Here is a 17,496-nt window from a genome sequence, read left to right as displayed (position 1 = left end):
AATATCTGATCTATAGAAACAATACAAAAATTATGATTTTTTCCATAGCATCAAACTTTAAATTATCATTAACTTCTACAGTTTTATTAAGATAAAGCATATTTCTCAAAACCTTAAACAATGCTCATAAAAAACAGGTCATTACTTTTTAGGTGAAAAAACCAGTTATAAATCATGAAGGAAGAAAAACTCTTTTCCACAGTACACTACAAGAATTAATAATTCAAAGAGGGACTGGGGATGTAAATCAGTGGTAGAGGTAGCATAACATGTGTAAGACCCTGGGTTCAGATCCCCAGCGCCACAAAAGTTCACAAGAATTCAGATTGGACAGAGCAACAAATTAGCACAAGAAGGATAGCCATAACTAATCAAGTGAATTACACAGAGCACAGACCACATACTTCCAAATTTTTTGGCATTATCATTTTGATCATATAATTTTAGATCTTAAGATATGTTAGAAGATCACTTCTAAGATAGTTTTAGTCCATAAGATTCAAAACAAGAAAACATGAAAATTTTATTAATATTAATATTTCTACTAAATATTAGTAGGATGCTAATAGAATATTAATATTTCTACTAAAGTATCAAGATTATATGTGATATTAATTTTCTGCCTCTATTTTCTAATTGTTTCAAAATTAAATATACCAATTTAATGACCTAACTGTCTGGACTCAGACCTGCCATTCAGACTTACAACCAGTCTTTTTTTTTAATCAGTCCTGTATATCTTGTTTATATGTCTTTTTTTGTGCAGTATACCTTGTTTATACAGTAATGTAATTTTTGCTGATTGTACTTACTGCATAGTACAATACTATAGTTCTATGTTCTATTGTACTTTGTAGTACTGCATGGAAGACTTAAGCAAATAAAAACAAAGTCATCAAACTGCAGTTTCATTTGACCGTTTGTTCATTCTACATATTGTAATGTACATAATAGATACAATTCCTCATTTAGCAACCAATTCATTTACTAGCCTTACAAGAATGTGACTTGGTGGTGAAATAAGAAATGTCTGTTTGTATGATATTTTTAAGATGCCATCGAGTTTAAAAAAGAAACCATTCAGTGTATCTTAAGCACAGAACAGACATTAAGCACCACTGCACGTACAGTCACAGAATCTACTTTCAAGGTCCGTAAAAAATGATACAGCCAGTGCTTTCTCTTCACCTCAGGCAGGATGCCTCAGTGTCCCATCTTGTTTGAGACTCTGCTTTGCTCTAGTGTGTCAGTTTCCCTTCTATCTGCACACTTGGTCAAGTAGCCACGAGAACTGCTCTGAGTCATTCAGGCAGTTGAACATGTCTAAAACACTTTATATCCTTTTATGGTAAAATTACTCAAAACATAATGAAAAGAAGTAGCAGTAATAAATTGTGCTGGCATAGCATGAATTATTTATTCTGAACAGGATGGCTGACAAAGAAATCTACTGTAACAACACATGAGAACAGTTAAAATTAGGAGTTTTTCTGTAATCAGCTGAAAGGAATAAGGTCACTGTTCCATATAAGTATCTGTATTCCATTATAAAGTATTTGCAAGGGAAATGGGGGTGCCTAGGGTGAGAAAACACAAGTGTTAACATTTCCCAGGTAAGTAAAGAAACACGCTCCCCAGCCTGACTCTTCAGTTAAAAAGCTGGGTTTTGGTGTCAAGTGGACTGATGCTGAGTTACTGGTTCCAACCTTCACTACATGGCAAGCTACTCAACCAGCTGACAACCTGTCTCAACAGCCTACCCTAACAGTTACAGTTAGAATCAAGTTTAAACATGTACAAAATTGATAGTGCACATTTCTTCTTTTCTATATTCTATAGAATATATATTAGAATATATAAATATTTCCTAATTATCAAAATATGAGTGACATACAGTTGGCTCTCAGTAAGTGTTAGTTCACTTCCTTTCAGTAAAGACGAGAATTACACTAGAGCTTGTTTAATTTTAAAAATCAGAAAGAAGAAAAGGACTAGAGATCACCAAATATCAAATTCAGATCTTTCCCTCTAGGCAAATTTATCACGTTACATAAATATTATCCGACGACCTCAGCACAAGGGTACAAAAGGGACTTTCCTCACTGCCTATGAGAAAAGGTCATAAATAGGGAAATGATGATTAATTAAATCTTAAATAGATAAAGGTGATGTAATTATAAAATCACTCCAAAACACTTCTCTGCTTTAAATGGCTAAACCCTACAGGTCACCAGGTCACAGTGGTTAAAATGCATGTAACAGGATGGCTAAGTTGTATGTGTCCACTGGACTGGCCATCGGAGGCCCAGCTCCAAAAGTGTTTCAGGGTGTATCTGTGGAGGAATTTCTGGATGAGATCAGCATCTGAACGGCTGGCCTCAGTAAGTCATCCACCAGAGTAGGTGGATATCATCCAGTCGGTTGAGGGCCTAAATATAAGTAAATGCAGATGGAAGAGAACTGGGGTTTTTTGTTGGTTTTTTGTGGGGTTTTTTTTTTCTGCTTGCTTATCTGTCCAAGAAAAGCTATTTTATCTTATCTTTTCAGCCCCTCAGACTGGGATTTCTGCCCTGCTTCCTTCATTCTCAGACATGAACAGTCCACTGAAAACTCTTGGCTTTTCCATGTCTCTGATTTCCAGGACACAGATTATGAGACTTCTCAAACCTCTACAATGAGGTGAGCCAATTCCTCAGAATAAACCTCCAAGTACACACACATCCACATACATAGGTTCATTATCAAAATTTCCTTGTAGTTCTTCTGAAAATCCTTAAAGAAATAATCTAACCTTTGCTGTAATTTACCTGTAGAATTTCACTCTATTTTGGCACACATGTAGAGGAGGATCTAATATGTAGAAGGCCCTGTTAAGTAATTTACAAATATTAACTCATTAATCCTCTTAACTCTATAGGTTCGCACTATTATTACCCTCATTTTAAGGCCAAGTCATACGAGTAGTTTTCATCTTTATACTTGTCTAATTTATTTTTTAAGCACTGAAGATTTATGCAAGCATATACACACAGAATAAATAAATTGGTGTACAAAAAATGCTGGTTAGAGAAGTTCAGGAAAGTAAAGAACTCAAATACAATAGCTAACAGTAATATTGTCACTTTTTCAATAAGGAATATTTGGCATTCCCCACTTCTCTCTCTCTCCCTGCCCTCCATCTCTTCTGCCAGGTAAGAAGCAGAGTTCTTCCTCTCAGGAGGAAAAGGATTCAAAGTAGTATCACAGAAGCAGATATCAGAGCCTTACTCTTCACCAAGTCTATCAGCAATCTGATACTTAACTTTCTAACCTCCAGAAATATTAGGAATAAATTTTTGTTCTTTATAAACTCACCAGTCTCAGGTATTCTATCCAAATCCTATCTGCATAATGAGCTCAAGCTAGTCTCTACTGCACAGTGAGACCCTGTCATTAAAAAAAAAAAAAACTATAAAGATTAAAATTATTCCAAACAACTACTCCAAATAAAATACATGAATGACTTTTAATAAAACACACATTGGGCACAGCTAGGAATGGTGCATGCCTGTAATCCCAGCACTCAGGAGTCTGAGGCAGGAGAATGGTAAATTCAAAGCCAATCTGGGCTACGTAATCAGCTCAAGGCCAGCCTGTACTACAAAGTGAAACGTCTTAAAAAGACAAAAATCTATGAACAGCATTAAAATCATTCCAAACAACTATTTCAAATAAAAATGATACAATAGAATGATTTTAAATAAAGTACATGCCAATATGAAAACATTCAAAATATTAATGCCCTTTAGCAATTCATCAAGAAAATAAGAGAAAGCTTTCAATTTTACTGTAGAGTTACTGACTTTGCCTACTATAACACAATGATAGCCAACCCAAAGTAGAAAACATATCATTTAAGATTTTATTCAGTGTAAAAAAATAACCATTTATCCTTGTTTGTAGTTTAAATTTAGATAAAGTATGTATTTGATGTTTTAAATTTATGTTAATCTAGTGTCTTTGAAAATCCAAATGTACTTTCTCCTTCATATAGCTAGGAACCTAATTTGCAACTCTCCCCATGGATTCTGGCTCCCCAAAATTACAGAGAGGCTGGATACATACTAACTAGACCTAACGATTTCACAATCCAGTGATATCTATGACTTCTTTATAATTAATCTAATATTATTACCAAATTAGATATAAACCATTGAGAAAAATATAGCAAGAAAATTAAAACTTCTGAACAAAACACAAGCTATGTCTGGTTCTAATCAGTGAGGTAAGCACACACCACTTTATTTCCACTGCCAATTACAATTTTAAAGCTCTAGCAATATCAGAGGGTGGATGGGGGAGCAGGATTCAAGAGAAATCCTTCAGAAGCGAGACTGTGAATAATAGTTTTACCCCCCACCTCCACCCCAGGTCCCAACAGGGACACTGCAAAGATCCACAACCCAGAAACACCAATAGGCACAGACCAAAAAAAGGGAAAGAAAAAAAAAGTCCCAAATAAAGCCTGTTCTCTCTAGCAAAGCAGTCCAGTAAAGCATCAGTATTCCTAAGCTATCTGCCCTACTGTAAGCAAACAGCACAAAGAGAAGAGCCTTCCTTAGCACCGACCAAGCAGAGCTCCTTCCAGCAGCAAGGCAGAGAGCTGTCCCTCCCTAGGAATGATGGCTTGTGAGAGGAGCCCTGCCTCTTCCTACAGACTGGCCCCTCCCCAACGTAGGCTCTGAGCAGAGCATGGCTTGGCACCTCCTGCACCCACTACCAGAAGAATGCACTGCAGCCACTGAGGCTGAGGACAGAGCCTTGCCCTCCTCCATGGTGAGGAGACAGAATACTATCCTTTCCCAACTGAAGAATGGTGTGCATGAAGTTGTGTACAGATCTCTGAGTGGTCAGTGTAAAGCTGATCACAATGAACACAGAAAAACACTGAGAACTTAACTCATTGTACAATGCCTCCTGCATTTCAGACTGGCCTTTAAATACCAAGAAATGGGGCACAGCAGAATTGTGGAAAACCTTTAAAAATCAAACTGATAGCTGAACACAGCCCACAAACATGGGCCAAGGTATGCACGCTCAATCTAAGCAGGCCAAATACAAGCTACAATAAAAAAAAAAAAAGGAAGGAGAGTTTCATGAAACAATACACAAAAGGTCTAAGATACAATGAAAAACTTAATGCAAGTTCCAATTCAAACAAAAAAGTGACAATCGACCACACTGAGATGACACCCATGTTGACAAATTCCAAGTATCTTAAAGCTGCTGTCATAGAAATGTTGTACTAAGCAACTACACTCTTCAAATAAAATGAAACCACCACGGTCTCAGAAAACAATCAAATGGAAATGGTAGAACCAAAACACATAACCACAATAAAACCTAAAGACAAAGAAAAAATATATTGAAGCAACTGGTTAGACTAGGAGAAAAATGACCTGAATGAAAGCAGATTTCTCATCAGAAACCATGGAGGCTAGAAATAAATGAAGATAGTTTCAAAGTGCTGCACCTAAAGCACTTTCAACCAGGAACTTTGAATCTACCAAAAACGTCCTTCAAGCATTAGGAAAGACCTGGCCTGACGGTGCACCCCTGTAAGCCCAGTCCTCAGCATGTGGGAGGCTGAGACTGGAGGATTGCTCCAAGTTACAGGCCAGCCTGGGCTACATAATGAGTTCAAGGCCAGCTTGAACTACATACAAGAACCTGTCTAAAATAAAAACGAACAATCAAAAGAGTTAAGGCAAAATACAAAACATTTTCACATGAAAGAAAATTTAAAGTAAAGCGCACAAAAGACAACTCTCCACCAACAGACTTGCTATAAAAGAATGTCTAAAGAAGTTCTACAATAGAAAACAGCAGAATAAAATTCAGAACATTAAGAATGAAGAGCAACAGAAAGCACATGACTAAGTATGACAGACTATTCTCCCCTCAAGTTTTCTGAACTATTTTTGACACTGAAAGAAAAAATTTTAACACTAATACATTTTTCAATGCGTGAAAAGCAATATTTACAGTAACTATGTCATAAAGAAGAAAAGTAATGAGATACAAAATATTGTAAGGTTTTAATATTCTACTTAAAGTGGTAAGTGACCTTGTCAAGTTACACACACATTCCTATAGAGATCAGTAAAAAAAAGATAAACACAAATACATTCAAAAACTCTACAAAAACAAAATAAAATGGAACACTAAAATATGTTCAAATAACCTACAAAAGAACAAGAAAAGAGACGCCAGGGGGAAAAAACAGAAAACAAGTAGAACATGGAAAATTATTTTAAATCTTGACCTAAACATCATAACTCATAAAAACCTAACTCATTAGCTCAGCAGCTCAAGTGCTTGCTTGGTAAGCACAGGTTTTGAGTTTGATCCCCCGTACGGGGAAAAAAAACACCTAACTCAATTTTGGTGGTACATGCGTTTAATCCCAGTACTACGGGAGGTTGAGGCCGGAGGATCACAGCCTCACATAGGCAATTTAACAAAACAATGCCTCAAAGTAAAAACGATTGGAGATTTAGCCCAACAGGAAGGCCCTGGGTTCAATCCCCAGCACCACGTATATGCACACATACACATACACACAAGTGCATACTCACACACACTCAAAACAAATAATAGATCTAAAATGTAATATGAAATTTTTAGACCAAAATAGGTGATTATAGAATGGGAAAAAAAATAGCCAGCTATTCCACTGACTAGGACTTATATCTCTATATAAAGAACTCAAAAAAAACCAGATTTAGCTCAGTGGCATAAGCACCTGCCTGGCAAGCGCAAGGTTGAGTTCAATCCCCAGTACCAAAAAAAAAAAAAGAACTCAAAAAATTAAATCCCAAATAAAAGATTCAGTCAGAAAATGGGCAACTGAAATGAATGGAAACCTCTCAGAAGGTAAAGTACAGATGGTCAATAAATGTAAGAAAATATGTTCAGTATCCCTGGCCATAAGAGAAATGCAAATTATAACATCGATACCATTATGTACCAGAAAGAATGGCCATTATCAAGAAATCAAATAATAACAAATATAAACTAGTATAACAACTACGAAAATCAATATGGAGATTTCTCGGAAAACTAAAAGTAGAAATTCCATTTGACCCAGCCACTCCCCTTCTGGGTGTCTTCCTTGAAGAGTTAAAGACATTGTGTTACAGTGATGCACAACCATGTTTATAGCAGCACAACTCACACTAGCTAAATCATGGAAACAGTCTACAGGCCCATCAACAGAAGAATGGGTAAAGAAAATGTAGTATTTATACACAGTGGAGAACTAGTCTACTATAACAAGGATAAATGAGGTATTCAAAGGTAAATGGGTGCATCTTAAGACCATAATGTGAAGTAAAATAAATCAGACACGCAAATTTGAATACTGCATAGTTTCTTTTATATAAGAAACCTAAATTACAAACAAAGAACAAAAGAAAAGAGGTAATAGGAAATAGGAAGGCCTTTTTCAAATGGAAAGAAACAGAAGAATGGGGGAGGCTAGAAAGGGAAAAAAAGAGATTTTAAAAAAAAGAAAACTGAAAAAAGAGAAAGAGCTTCTAAACCTGGCATCAAAATCATGATCCATGAAAAAGTCAATAACTGGGATTTAACAAAATTAAAGTCTTCTTCTGTGAAAGCCCCTGTGGACAGGTTAAACATATAAGTTAGATAAACTAGTGCATGCTATAATCTCGGCTATTCAAGAGGCTGAAGCAGAAGATCACAAATTTAAGACCAGTCTGGGCAGCATAGTGAAACTTCAAAAAAGTTCAATTAGGAAGTGGACAAAGATGAGAATACTTTAACATAGAGGAAATATAGATGGCAAATAGTCACATGAAAACTTTCATTGGCTTGTTTTAGGGAAATGCAAATCAAAGCCATAATGAGTAATTATCATATACTGCAGCTAGTAAAATCCTTCCATATCTCAGTTCTTAGCATTCAGCTAATGCTTCATGTTCGACCACAGCTAGAATTAGCACCAAAAAATAGGGTATCAGCAATGTACAAGGTGTGATTGAAATATACAATGAATGATTAAATTCTAAAAAGGCATTACAGTAAAACACACACTGTCATTAATCCCCTCAAAACCCTCCGACTCACTTCAGACACACGCATCCCATCATTCTTGCCCCTCCCTGAAGCAGCTCTGGAACCCTCTTTCTGGAGTGTCTGCAGTGGGTGTAATCAAAAACATGGTGCACACAGCTGCTGAGTGTCATCCAATAGAAAGGCAGGCTTGTAAAAACATGTCCTGTGTCCTCCCCCTTATTCACCAGATCTGCCACATGACTCCTGGCTCTTACCCAAGGTAAAGATGATCATGAAAGGTCAACATTTAAATTGATTATAGACGCTGAAGCCGCTACAACAGTGTAACTAAAGACATGAAAGACCTCAAGAACTGCTTCAGAAAGTGGCAAAAAGAATGGGTTATGGGGGCTGGAGGTTTAGATCAGCGGCATAAGCGCCTGCCTTGGAAGCAGGCAGTCGTGAGTTCGATCACTGGTACCGATAAAAATGAGAAAGACAAAACAAACAAACAAAAAAAAAAGAATGGGTTATGTGTGTTTGAAAGGAGTGGGGTATCTTGAGGAGGATAAAGGGAAATGTCTTTTACTGTCATAAATTTTTAAATTAAATATACTTTCAATCATGCCCTGCAATTGAAACAAAGCAAAAAAAGGACATCCTTTTTTCCTACGCTTAAAATATTTTGTATTTGTTCAATTATTCTGTTAATAAAGGTGTTACCTGTATTATAAAAGACTCAAGCAAGATGAACTGACATCTGTGAGAGGATGGGGCACAAATTAAAGGGCAGATTTTTAAGATTCAGGGTGGAAAAATGAGGCTGAAAGGAGATGCAGCTAAAATCCAAGTAACTGGTGTCTGGAGAATTATGGAAATCTCCGCAAGCAGGGGAGGATCGCAGGTTCCAGAGGCCTCATGGCCTGTGATAAGTGCTCAGTGCACTCTGTCCAAAGCCCAGACTGTTCGGGACCCTCCAGGCTTCCAGGTGCAGTGAAGTAGAGAAGTGGGTTTGAGGCATCTACATCCGACTCCCCATTCCGGGTGCGCTTGGAGAGCTGTGTAACTTCCAACAGGTAGGCGGGCGCATACTATCCCCGGAGCCCAGCCTATTTGGGACTCCCGCACCTCACCATCGGTGTGCAGAGGAGGGGCTGGGCGGATCGGGGGCACCTGCATCCGTCTCCCGGTGTGTCTGGAGGACTGTGGATGTCTCAGCAAGCAGGGGAGCATTGCAGCTTCCAGAGGCCCCGCGGGCTGTGGTAAGTGCTCAGCGCACTCTGCCCAAAGCCCAGACTGTTCCGGACCCTCCAGGCTTCCGAGTGCAGTGAAGTGGAGAAGTGGGTTTGAGGCCTCTGCATCTGCCTCCCCAACCTGGCTGTGCTTGGAGAGCTGTGGAGCTTCTAACAAGCAGGTGGGCACACAGTGTCCCTGAAGGCCAGCTTATCTGGAACTACGGAGTTCTAAACAGGCAGAAGAGGGCCATTGGTTCTGCAGGCCCAGTGGCTTGGGGTAACGGGGTGCCAGAGTCTCAGGAGCTGCAAACATAGAAGGGGATTTCCAACAGACCCTGAGGAAGCTTTCAAATAACACTTGAAACACAGAAATATAGGAAAATTGACAAAACGAAAGACCAAATTACAACCTCAAACTCCAGCCCATCTCAAGAAACCCTAGGAGCAATGTATATAGAAGAAAATATATGCCATTCACCTCAAATATCAGACACAATAGCTACTGAAATTAACAAGCAAATCCAGGAAGCTTTAAAGAAATTCAAACTCGAAATAATCTCCCACGTAAAAGAAGAAATGATAAAAGAAATGAAACAGATTCTGAATATATCTAAAGAAAACACAGTTAAAAAATTGGAGGAACTAAACAAAAAGATAGAATCCCTAGACGAGCAATATAAGAAACAAACAGAATACATAATGCAGATGCACAGAGATATACAGGAAATAAAAAAACTCCACTGAAAGTTGTAAAAACCGCCTTAATGAAAGTGAAGATAGAATTTCAGACCTGGAAGACAGGATTGCAGCTAGTGGACAGGAAAGGAAAGATCTTTTAAAAATAACAAGGAATCAGGAAACAACAATTCAACAACTGCAAGACGATCCAAAGAAAAATAACATAAGATTGATAGGGATTAATGAAAAAGAAGGAGACAACATAAAGGATGTCAAGAGGATATTTAGAGAAGTAATAGCTGAAAATTTCCCAAGCATGAGATCAGAAACCGACATCAGGATCAGTGAAGCATGTAGAACTCAAAATAGTCATAACCAAAATAAAACTACACCCAGACATATAATAATCACCATCCCAGAAATCCAACACAAGAATAGATTATTAAAAGCTGTGAGAAAAGACAGATCACTTATAAAAGAATACCTATCAGAATCACAGCAGACTTCTCAGCACAAACAATAAAGTCAAGAAGAGCATGCAGTGAAGTATTCCAGATCCTAAAGCAAAATGATTTCCAACCTAGACTGATGTATCCTGCAAAACTATCATTCAAAATTGATGGTGAAATACGATACTTCCATGACAAAGAACAGCTGAAGAACTTCATGAACACCAAACCAACCTTGCAAAAAATATTGAAAGACGGTTTAGATACACAAAGGAAAAAAACCACTAAGCAAAGCAGATAATTAAACAGAACAGAAAGATAAAGATCCAACAGCAGAGAGATAACATGTCAACAATAAACCAGCATTTAACAGTAATAACCATTAATGTAAATGGTCTCAATGCACCAATCAAAAGAAACAGACTAGCAGAATGGATCAAGAAACAAAATCCAACCATATGCTGTTTACAGGAAACCCACCTAACCCAGAAGTATACTCATAGATTGAAAGTCAAAGGATGGAAAACAATACTTCATGCAGCAGGAATCCAAAAAAAAAGCAGGAGTAGCCATTCTGTTTGTAGACAACGTGAACTTTAAACCAACAATGACCATAAAGGACAAAGAAGGTCACTACATACTCGTTAGGGGAAAACTCCAAGAGGAAGAGATAACTATCTTAAATATATATGCACCAAACTCCAGAGCACCTAGTTATATAAAACAACTATTAACAGAAATGAAAACTCAAATTATCAGTAACACAATTGTAACAGGAGACCTTAATACACCATTGACACCAAGGAACAGATCAACCAGACAAAAAATGAGCAAAGAAATAACAGAACTGAATCACACCTGCGAACAAATGGATTTGATAGACATATACAGAATGTTCCACCCAACAACATCAGATACACATTCTTCTCAGCAGTACATGGATCATTCTCTAAAATAGACCATATATTAGCTCACAGAACATATTTAAACAAATGCAAAAGAGTTGAAATCATCCCTTGCATGTTATCGGATCATAGCGCTCTGAAATTAGAAATTAATGATAAAAGATACTGCAAAAATCCCGCAATCACATGGAAACTGAATAACACACTCTTGAGTAATCAGTGGGTCACAGAAGAAATTAAAGAAGAAATTAAACAATATCTAAAAGAAAATGAAAATGCAGATAAAACTTACCGGAATTTGTGGGATGCAATGAAAGCCGTCCTCAGAGGAAAATTTATTACACTGAGTTCCCACATCAGGAAAACAGAACGAATACAAATAAATAACTTGATGTTACACCTCAAACAACTAGAAAAAGAAGAGCAAGTCAAGCCCAAAGCCAAAAGAAGAGAGGAAATTATAAAAATCAGAGCAGAAATCAATGCAATAGAGACTAAGAAAACAATACAAAGAATCAACGAATCAAAGAGTTGGTTCTTTGAAAGAATAAATGAAATCGATGAGCCCCTAACCAACCTTATTTTTAAAAAGGGAAGAAAAAGCTCAAATTCATGCAATAAGAAATGAAAAAGGTGAAATCACTACAGACCCAATAGAAATACAGAAGATCATCAACACCTATTTCGAAAACCTCTACTCTCAAAGGTTTGATAACACAGAAGAAATAGACAGATTCTTAGAAATATATGAAGTACCAAAGCTAGATCAAGAGGATGTAAAACTGTTGAATAACCCAATCTCTGTTAATGAAATTGAAAATGCAATTAAGTCCTTACCTACAAAGAAGAGCCCAGGCCCAGATGGATTCACTGCAGAATTCTACAAGAAATACAAAGACCTAATGCCGACACTCCTCAAACTATTCAATGAAATTGAAAGGGAAGCAATCCTTCCTAAGTCATTCCTGGAAGCAAATATTACTCTAGTACCAAAACCTGAGAAAGACCTAACTAAAAAAGAGAACTATAGACCGATCTCCCTAATGAACACAGATGCAAAAATCCTCAATAAAATATTGGCAAATAGGATGCAGCTAATCATCAAGAAGATTATACACCATGACCAAGTGGGATTCATCCCAGGAATGCAAGGATGGTTCAACATATGTAAATCAATAAATGTAATCCACCATATCAATAAAGCCAAAAGTAAGAATCACATGATCATTTCTATAGATGCAGAAAAAGCCTTCGATAAAGTCCAATGTTTATTCATGATAAGAACTTTACAGAAAATTGGAATAGATGGTCTTTACCTCAATATAATAAAGGCCATTTATGACAAACCAACAGCCAGCATCATACTAAATGGCCAAAAATTGAAAGCCTTTACTTTAAAATCAGGCACAAGACAAGGATGTCCTTTATCACCACTCCTATTTAATATAGTACTGGAAGTACTAGCCAGAGCAATTAGGCAAGAGAGAGAAATAAAAGGGGTAAAGATAGGAAAAGCAGAAGTTAAATTATCATTGTTTGCAGATGACATGATACTCTACATAGAAGACCCCCTAAACTCCATTGAAAGACACTTAGATACAATAAATAAATTCAGTAATGTCACTGGATACAAAATCAATACTCACAAATCAATAGCATTCCTATACACAAACAACAAAATCACAGAGAGGGAAGTAAGAGAAACTACACTCTTCACATTAGCAAGCAAAAAAATGAAATATTTAGGAATTACTCTTATGAAAGAAGTGAAAGACCTATACAGTGAAAATTATAATACATTGAAAAAAGAAATTGAAGATGATCTCAGAAAATGGAAAGACATCCCTTGCTCATGGATAGGAAGAACAAACATTGTGAAAATGGCCATTCTCCCAAAACTGTTATACAGATTCAATGCAATCCCAATAAAAATACCATCAACATACCTTATAGATCTAGAGAAATCACTCCTAAAATTCATCTGGAACCAGAAGAGACCAAGAATAGCAAAGGCAATTCTAAGCAGCAAAGGCAAGGCAGGAGGCATCACAATCCCTGACTTTGAAGTTATACTACAAAGCAACAGTAGTAAAATCAACATGGTATTGGAATCAAAATAGAGCCGAAGATCAATGGAATAGATTAGAAGATACAACCACAACTACAGACACACTCAACCACCTTATCTTTGATAAAGGAGCCAAGCAGGTTCACTGGAAGAACAACAGTCTCTTTAATAAATGGTGCTGGAAAAACTGGCTGTCCATTTGCCGAAAACTAAAGCTAGACCCATGTCTATCACCATGTACTAAATTAAAATCTAAATGGGTCAAAGATCTGAATACTAAAACAGAAACACTAAATCTATTGGAAGACAAATTGGGTAGAAACCTTGAAGACATAAGAGTAGGTAGAGAATTCATGAACAGGACTCAAACCGCACGGGAAATACTTCCCAGAATCAATAACTGGGACCACTTCTTATTAAAAAGTGTCTGCATGTCAAAACAAATCTCCAGCATAGTGAAAGGAAAACCCACAAACTGGGAAAAGATTTTAGTGAACTCTCTCTCAGACAAGGGACTCTTGTCTAAAACATATAAAGAATTTTTAAAAACTCAGACCCCCAAAATTCACAGATCCAATCCAAAAATGGGCATCTGAGATGAATACGCACTTCTCAGATGAAGAAATACAAATGACAAATAAATACATGAAAAAATGTTCATCATCATTGGTCATTAGAGAAATGCAAATTAAAACCACACTGAGATACCATCTCACTCCTGAAAGAATGGCCAGGATCAAGAAAACCAACAACAACAAATGCTGGAGAGGCTGTGGGGAAAAAGGAACTCTCCTACACTGTTGGTGGGAGTGTAGACTGGTGCAACCTTTGTGGAGGTCAGTCTGGAGATTTCTCAAAAAGCTGGGATTGGAAGTCCCATTTGTTCCAGCTATTCCACTTCTAGGCATATTCCCAGAAGAACTGAAAGCATCATACCACAGTGATATATGTGCACCTATGTTTACAGTGGCACAATTTGTAATTGCCAGATCTTGGAAAGAATCCAAGTGTCCATCAACTGAGGAATGGATAAAAAAGTTGTGGTATTTCTATACAACGGAGTATTATTCAGCTATAAAGAAGGATCACATTGAGATATTTATCAATAAATGGGCTCAGCTTGAGGCCATATTCATAAGTGAAATAAATCAATCTCGCATGTGTGAATACTGAATAGTTTCCCTAATGTAAGTAATGATTCAAATATATAAAAATATGTGGTAATCATGATTCCCCATTATGTGGCCTTGAAGCCTTATAAAGTTTTCACTTATTAATTAGAAAGGCTTTATTCTGGGCTTCTTGATATGGAAATATTTGACGCTATAGTATATGAAGTTTTATTCAAATATTTTAAGGAAAAAGACACTATCATAACTACTATTAAGTCGAGTTATTTGGTGGTGAAGCACTAGGTTGCTGAAACAGTCATGCTTTGACCTGTTATTGTTATATTGTTATGTCCTGTTTTATCTCAATCTCTCCCTTATTCATTAAAAAAATTATTTTTTATGTTTTTTTTAAATTAAGGGGAAAAATTTTAAAATTTAACAGGATATATAATAGTAACATTTTTGATTTCCTATTAACTTGTTTTGAAGTCCTGTAACACTCCCACTATCTTGTTTTGACTGATTAGACTCTGTTCATTCTGTAGGATAGTATCAAGTTTGAGGGTATAGGCAACTACTTTGAAGGCAATAAGATTCACTAAGATGCCCATTCTGATCTGAATATTGTCACCTTTGGAAGTCCTGTAATGTTTACAATACTAAAGTTTTATTGGTCTTGTTCTCTACTGTTTTGTTCAACTTTATAGTATCTAATGAGATAGACAATTCTTTTTAAGGAAACAAGAGACATTGTTGATAACCACTGTTGATAACCTTGTACTCTATTTTACATCATGTGCTATGTCTATCCTTGGTTTTGACTGACAGCTTTGTTTTGCCATATTTGACTTTATTCTCTCCCCCCAAAAAAAGTAATAAGAACTAAGGAGTAATAAAACCCAAAATGTGTAAATTTTGTTGTAAAAAAGAGAGGGAAAAAAAGAGCTCTAAAGGATACAACAAGTATGTTTAGGGGTGTTAAATAGCTGACCATATTAATGTTTTTGGTTGGATCATTGAACACAGCTGTTTGCAGTCTCACTGTTTGAGTGTCCACTTTGTATGCTTTGATACTGTGACTTGAGCAACTATCTCTAAGATGATAATATGTAATCTATTAACTGTTGATTTCTTACTGTTTTTTTTTTGTGGTTCTGTATTACTTGTACCCTTACACCACTTTGTTTTGTTATTGTTTTTTCTCTTTTTCCTTTTAAATAAAATTTTTTAAAAATCAATTAAAAAAACTCTAAATAACTGGTAAAGGTACAAACACAGAAAATGGAAGACAAGAAATTTCTATTCAAGTTTAAAAAGACTGACAATAAACACAAAGAAATATTACCTTACATGAAATCATTTAAAAGTAATAACTAGGCACTGGCTGTTCTATCACAGCTACCTCAGACTGCATAGTAAATTCAGCAGGATTCTGCTATGCACAGAGAAATCCTTTTTTATAGTACACATTTGGGACAGATACTGAATGTATTCACTGTGGCAACTGTACACGTACACATCACATTTTAATCCGCTTTGTGTCCCCTTTGGCTTCCCTTTCTCCTGCCTCCCTCCATCTCTGGATCTCTTTCCTATTTACCAAAGATCTATCTCCCTGTTTCCTATTATTTTTAGTTTGCTCTTTAAATTAGTTATACTTTGGGTTTCTAATATAAGAGAGACCATGCAGTATTTAAGCTTATGGGTCTGATTACCTCACATTTTGTTTTCAAAGTGCTTGTAAGATTTAGCTATTGTGAATTGTGCTGCTAGGAACATGGGTATATGTGTATCACTGCAATGTGACGTGCTTAACTCTTCAGGGAAGATACCTAGAAGGGAAATGGTTGGGTTGAGTAGAATTTCTATTTTCAGGAGTTTTTTCTGAGGAACCGCCACTCTAACTTCCCTAGTGATTGTACTACTTTACATTCCCACCAGCAACACAGAAGAGTTCTTTTTCCCTGCAGCCTCATCAGCATTTGTTACTGATTTTTGATATTTTATTAACATCATTCTATTTTAAACCAGTCCAATATTTTTTAAGTAAATGAAGCAAAATTAGATGAACACATACAAAACACACAAATAAGGTAACATCTGAGGAAGTATCTTCACACATGCTCAATAAATAATTGAGTAATGAAAAGGTAATATTACTTTTCCTTTGTGAAGTACAAAAGTGCATTAAAAAGTAGGTACCAGATAATTTGGTTTGTCTCTCCTCAATTGTGAAGGCACTCACTCTGAGTACTGGCGTCATTAGATTAACAGGATTTTTAAGGCAATACGTTAACATTTCAGTATAGCAGTGATAGTCCTAATACAGCCCCTATCAGAAACTGAGGCTGGCATCAGTATATCTCATCCTTCTTAAAATTAGTTTACAGTGAATTTACAGGTCTAGATTTAGGGAGCTCAAACCTATTTTTATACTGTTCCCAAAGAGATGGTGAATCAGAGGTCATTAGTGAGTAAGCGTCAGTCAAGGAGGCAATTTACACTCAGCCACAGCTGCTGTGCTGGCAACGTGGTAGCCGGTGCCCTGACCCTGTCTGCCTGATGGTGGGAGAGTGTGAAAAATGATAAAAGGCGCTGACTGGAACACACTGGTAACAGCTGCAACTCCTTCAGTCCTTTCAGTTCACACCAGGGATGGAATACACGGCTGGGGTGCATGCGTGTGTGTGTGCATGTTCCTCCAGTCATTAAGAAAAACTGAAGATTTAGTATGTTGAGTCAACACTTTCTCTGTTGTGCCTCAAGACTTGCCTTTAACTATGATAGCTTCAGATAATTTGTCGGAACTCAGAACTCTCCTTCTTAACGTTGGTCTCAAAATGTAAGAGATCCCATGTTCTACCACTTCACTGCTAATAATTCTAACAAGGCATTTAAAATACTTCTTTTTAAATCTCTTATTTTCCTATTCATATTGCATTTAAATGAGGGAGTTTCTGTGTGCAAAGAGAAACTCATTCTCACTGGGAG

The 17,496-nt window shown here is 36.7% G+C and overlaps 1 protein-coding gene across 30 annotated transcripts in view; it reads right to left on the bottom strand.

Annotated features, from left to right (window-relative positions):
- Rims2 (regulating synaptic membrane exocytosis 2) overlaps window positions 1-17,496 on the bottom strand; it is a 518,293-nt gene that overhangs the window by 422,540 nt on the left and 78,257 nt on the right. The window lies entirely within an intron of this gene.

The sequence above is a fragment of the Cavia porcellus genome, unplaced genomic scaffold, assembly GCF_034190915.1.
Source record: "Cavia porcellus strain 051 isolate PalLab524CR breed Dunkin Hartley unplaced genomic scaffold, mCavPor4.1 scaffold_10, whole genome shotgun sequence".
Lineage (NCBI taxonomy): Eukaryota > Metazoa > Chordata > Mammalia > Rodentia > Caviidae > Cavia > Cavia porcellus.
Note: the sequence above shows the minus strand (reverse complement) of the source record. Positions and strands in the feature narration are given on the sequence as shown.